The sequence below is a fragment of the Pinus tabuliformis genome, chromosome J (genome assembly GCF_031772625.1).
Source record: "Pinus tabuliformis cultivar Carrire ecotype Pingquan chromosome J, CPIR1, whole genome shotgun sequence".
NCBI lineage: Eukaryota > Viridiplantae > Streptophyta > Pinopsida > Pinales > Pinaceae > Pinus > Pinus tabuliformis.
This window is the reverse complement of record NC_142295.1, coordinates 1,075,796,617-1,075,802,752: the sequence shown is the minus strand read 5'-3', so window position 1 is coordinate 1,075,802,752 and position 6,136 is coordinate 1,075,796,617. Positions and strand designations below refer to the sequence as shown.

General features: G+C 30.7%; 1 pseudogene; it reads left to right on the top strand.

The window, feature by feature from the left end:
- The first annotated feature begins 3,321 nt into the window (after positions 1 to 3,321).
- On the top strand, positions 3,322 to 4,281 carry LOC149230681 (uncharacterized; annotated as a pseudogene).
- Positions 4,282 to 6,136: the final 1,855 nt, after the last annotated feature.

Genomic DNA, 6,136 nt, shown 5'->3' with positions numbered 1-6,136 from the left:
TTTTCCTTATCATTTCCGCTTTTTCATCTGCTTCCTGTTTCCATTGTTGTTCGAGCTGTTTTGCATCTGGAAGGAACCCTGGAATGGACTCTGCTACTAGATTGGAACCATGCAAATTCTCATTGACATTTTCTATGATAATGTTACTAATTCCGTCACATCTGTTGTTGCCTTTTCTGCTTCTTTAAGCCGAGAATCCCAGCTTGCAAACAAAATTTCCTTATGTGATTCTTCTAGCTTGGGCAGGTTGGATTTTCTCCCCTCCTCTGTATCTTTCCTTGCGATGAAATCAGAGACCCTTTTAAAGATCTCATCGTATTCAAGTCGCATTTCTACGACTTGACTTGTCAGTTTATCACTTTTTTCGCAATAAGATTTCGAGTGTGAAATCTTTTGGCACAGTAATTCTTTCTGATGTGTCAACTGGGAGTTAAATCCAAGTGCTTTGGTAATAAACTGATCAATTTTTGGATCGTCTTTATGTAGATCAGTCATTGTCTGCACCTCTGCATCCTTCTTGGCTAAGCTGATTCAATGTTCTATTTGCATTTGTTCAAATTCTCGTTGAATTTTGGCCAACTGTATCTCTGCCTGCTGGTTGGATTTGACTTGCTGTAATTGTTGCTTTAGCGAAATTATTTTATTTTCCTTTTCTCTAAGAAACATTTGGATTTGACTTGCTGTAATTGTTGCTTTAACAAAATTATTTTATTTTCCTTTTCTCTAAGAAACATTTGAACTTCCGTTGCTTTGTCTATGGTCATTGTAGTATAAGCACCTACAAATTGTGAGAGTTTAGTTAAGTTGGTAGATGGATCGATAGGCGAGTCCTTCCATAGAACATCCATTAATTCGTTTTTAGGGGTAGTAGCAACTATAGAGTCCAATTTTATTTTCTTTCTTTGCCTTTTCACCACGACCTTATGATGTGGGCTATAGAATACATCCAGAGGGGGTATTTCTTCAATTCTCAGAATTATTTCGGAGGTGGGGATAACAGGGATATGCTCTACTTCTGGTTCATTTGTAGTTTCTTCCACTATAATTTCGAGAGATGTCTTCTATCTTCATGCTAAACTTTCCATGCAACTATCCTCCATTTGATCCCTTCCTTTGAACAAATTCCTTTACCAAACTCCTATTGATAATGCCTCTACAATTTCTTGTTTTTGCAGCTGAAATCTATGTCCAACAATGATGGGTATGTTTTATATTCTTTGCAAAACTTCCCTCACATGATTTGTTAGAGTCAAGTGTGAGATGATCAATTAAAGCATTCATTAAAAAATAGAAATGAAAGTGAAAATGTTGTTTTTTGGTGAGTGCCCTACAACATTGGTTGTGTAATGAAGCTTTATAACTTTATTTTTTTGGCAGTGTTTGATTCAAATTGATATGGAGAAACTTAGTTTTAACTCAATGAAATGTCAATTTCAAGAAATTTGTTTTGCACAACCAATTGTCTACTACAAAGTTCATGGAAATTGAGCATGATTGATATAGAGTTGAATGAAATCGTGTTTGTGGCAGTGAACGCATGGCGATATGAAACAAAAATTTTATTGTTATCTCTCAAATGTTTTCTTTTCTTTTGAAGAGAAAAATTGAGTTGGGATGATTCGTAATAACAATTGTTTTACTATTAATTTAACAACTAAATTATAACTAGCACAATTATATAAATTGAATCACTAGGAATTATAGATGGATATCAAAACACTTAGTTTCTGATCAAAATACTTAGTTCCTAAAACATTTCGTATCATAAAAATAAAAACATTAAAAACATTTAAATATTAAAATAAATAAAATATATCATTAGCCCTTTCCAAAAAAATTGTAAATATTATAGTTTTGTCTATGATTTGTAATTTAATATTAAATTGGTTGAATTTGACACAGTCACTTTGTGATTTAATATTAAATTGGCTAAATTTGACACAGTCACTTTGAATAAAACTAGGAATAAAGTTGCATTAGATTAAACCTCTTTAACAAAATTCACACATTAACTTTTTGCATGGTAACTAAGACTAATCTTTTGTGTTTGGTTCAAGGAAAGAAGATAAACAACTTTAACAAACCAATCGAAACATATGAGAAATTGAAGACTAACCTCCCAATAAATGTCGAGTAATCTCCAACTACTTGAAACATAATATGAAACCTCAAAATGGGATCTTAATAATATTCCAATGGAGTTTCAAATCCTTTGACTTGACAGACATGCTAAAGGAAAAAATAAAAATAAAAATTCTTGAATTCAATTTCTTGTTATAAGATCAATTTCTTGAAACTTTTATATGTTTGGAGTAAGAAATTATAAAAACTATAATTAAATAAAACAAATTCAACAAAGTTAGGAAAAAATGTTACTAGATCCTAAAAATTAGTAACTATACATCAATAAAACTTTCTTAATAAAATTAGGAAAACAATTCTCACAAGATTCTAAAAACTAAAAACTAATTATCATAGTAGTTATTAATTATAAAAACTACAGTTATCAATTATAATTGGAAAAAAAAAAGTCAAATTTAAAAGTAATAAAACTTATATTTTTTAATTATCTTTTCTTGTTTAAAAATTGTCATCCTAAAAAAACCATAGAAAAAGACAAAAAAATATATAAATCAAATTAAAAAGCAGTAAAACTAAAAATAATTATTAGAAAAAGTTTTTGATTTATTTATTTTTTCCTCTTTAAAATTTATCATCTTAAATTGAAAATATGGAGAAAAAACTAGAATTCATGAAAATTGAAATAATAAAAAAAAAATTAAAAGGAAATAAAACTACAAAAAAAAAAAGTTATTTATTGTAGTGTTGTTGCTTTTATTTTTAAATCAGCTAGTTTCCATGGTTAGTAAAAGTCCAAAACAAAAAAATCTAGTAAACAAAAAATCCAGTAATTAATTTATGAGAATACTTGGCTATTAAAGGTTTTTTATTTTTACTTTTATATTTTTAAATAATTTTTAATTCTGAAAATTTGATTTTAAGCCACATAAAATTAGTCATCCACCAATAAAAAATTAGAAATTCAGTTTTTAAAATTCAAAAATAATTTTCAATTTAAAAAAAATAAGTTTAATATTTAATTTTACCAAAACTTTAATAAACTTTAGAAATAGTTTCTAAAAATTTGCAAACTAATTAAGAACCAAATCATTTTGACTCAAACTAATTACAACATACTCTTCCTTTAACGGGTATAAAAATCATTCCAAATAAATTAAAACCACAATCTTAATGTTTTTCTTTCTCTTAAATTACAAAACATTTTTCTTCCAATTTTCATTCCAATGTTAATTCGTTCATATGTTAACGATTCTTGACATCCACTCTTATGTGTTCGTATATTCTATTCAACGCTCAATGATGTGTTATATATAAACTCTTAACCCATAAAACCCTAGACTGCAATCTAAAACCTACATCTTGGCTCGCAAATCCAACCCTAGACCTCACAAATCCTTATCTCCCCATAGTGGGATCGATTTTCCTATTCTCCACAATCCATTTTAGAGAGAACCTAGTTCACCAAAAAACACCATTTTACATGGCTTTTTAGGGTTTTATCTCTAAGAGGAGACCTAGAAATGAGCAGAAAATGACCGCAGTCTTTGAGAAACTCCACAAATTCATGGGCACAAACCTCGAGCACATAGTGGAGTGCCCTTCAGGTGAAGGTATCAACAATAAATATGGAGGATTGTACTTCTTTTGCCATCAAAAGAATAATGTATACTACGTGAGTGAGGCCCTAGTGAAGAGATCTTGGTGAGTCTTCGCACCTGCATTAAAAATTTCACCAAGAACAGTATGTTCCAGCTCACCATAAAATCCCTCGATTTGCTTGTTGCGCACGCTAAGTGCAAAATCTGGCTAAAGCCCATTGTCAAGATGTATTTTCTCTATTGAAACCATGTCATGAAGGGCATACTAGGAAGGATAACAAATAATATTGTTACAGAGGATGTGGTCCAACAGTTAGGTGTGGAGGTTTGGTTCCACATGTGTAGTGGTTCAATCTCGAGCATGACATTGTATTTCTAAGAATTGCTCTAAATGTGATTTCTTCAGATAAAAATTAATAAATAGAGAATACTGATAAGAATGAGGGCACTATTATTTTTCAATGTCCAATGTTCCCTCAGGGTTTGGGTGGCTACCAAATTGACTCAAGACTCTAGAAAGCTTGACTGTAATTCCATTGTTGCTTTCCATCAGTTTGGTATTGGCAAGTATTTGTGCATAGAAGTCAAACTTTTAAATTGAGTTTTTCCTCCGGGTAACCATGTTTTTATTAAATTTGTGAATTATTTCCCTTTGTTCGATGCACTTTGGTTGTATATGAGGGAATTGAGCATTTTGGATGGATTTTAGGGACATGATCATCTTTATATGTGTATCATTAATGTTTGTGGATTTCTTATGAGGTTAGTTACATTTTGACTTTTATTGATTGAAAAGGTGAATCTATAACTTACATTTAGTGGTCTTTCAAACATTTATATTCTATCCTTTCTTTGAATATGTGTTTGCAGGTTTTTAAAGCAAGGGTTTGATAAAGAACATTAAAGACAAATTACATTCCATATATATCTCCCTTTTTGAAGTAAATCTACTTCTATAATTTTGTGTGCAAGTTGTTGGAAAATGTAACTAGTTTCGGTCTTCAAAATTTTCATTGTACTCATGTCATTATGTATATTTTATGTAACAAACAAAAGAAGAAAGAAAAATATTATTTTTAAGCATGGGTTTTATGTTCCATTTGATTGGTCGATTAGGTCAAGCATACATTTTGTGCTCCTAGGGTTTGTCAAGTCAAAAGAAGATTTTTCACGAGTCAAGAAATTCATTATCATTTGTATAAGGCCCATTTGGGCAAGTTGTAGCATGTAAAAGATATTATATTTGTGTCTAGAAAGTCATTTGTAACCTCTAAGACCAAGTTCACCCTACTAGAGAAAGTAGGCCTAGAAGTGGCCTACTCAACCTCATGAAAAGAATCGATATGGAAGGAACTTTGACCTCATTAGCATACACACATCATCAAGTTCGATTTGTAGCAAGAAGCAAGAAGAAGAAGATTGAAGGTCAAGGAAAAGGAAGAATCTCAAGAAGAAACTGAAAATTTGACTTTTGTACACATTTTTTCTCACACATGTTTGTGCTTAAGGGTTTTCACAACTAAGGTTCTGTTGAAGCCTTGAAAATCGCTGCCTCAACATGGGGGAAAACCACCAGGTCCGGACCTTGATTGGAAGCTCCTTTTCTGTTTGGAGTAGTGGCTCCGAATGGGGATAATGGGACCAGTTTCCCAATCTGTTTAATGCTTGTGCTAAATGGGGTGATGTGTGATGTTTTTAGAGTAACGTATAAGCTAACGATAATCTACTCTAAACTAATCAATGTCAATTCTTTTAACTTCTAATTTCTAAAAACTATCTAATCATAATATACCTGGGATAAACTTGATGTATGCGATCTACAATAATTTCTAAAAGCAATTGGTAATAAAGATCATTCAATTATGATTAGAAGTGAATCCGTTTTAACAATAATCATTTCATATAAAAATTTAGCCAAAACGATTGTGAGAAATATATCACATAAAGAGTTATTCATATATTCAACATGAAGTAAATATCATCATCATATAGAAGTGCAATAACAATAATCGAAATTCAGACTTTCATACATAAATAATTCGAAAAGAAATGATTGCTTAATACATAAGTTAAAAGGATTACGAGATAAAAGTACCATTTACAATACACCCTACTCACGTGTTTCAGTAATATTGATCTATCTTCAATCCATTCAACATCATCTAAGAGTAAAAAAGTGAAATTTCAGTAGAAGATGCTAAGTCAGATAAAAATAAATCTTGTTCCATATATTTCACTAGAACTTCCTCAAAGGGACAAAAGTGCATGTTTTGAAGAGAGTTTTTGATAAAATTCTGGACCCTTCTCTAAATGCATGAGAGGGGCTTAAATACTAAAACTATAAAACCAAAAATAGATTATTAAAAAAATAGTTGAGGAGGTTTAAATGAACTGCCTCAATTTATGCAAAAATAAAATCAAAATTAAAGTAAACAGGGTGACTAACTATGTTGCAT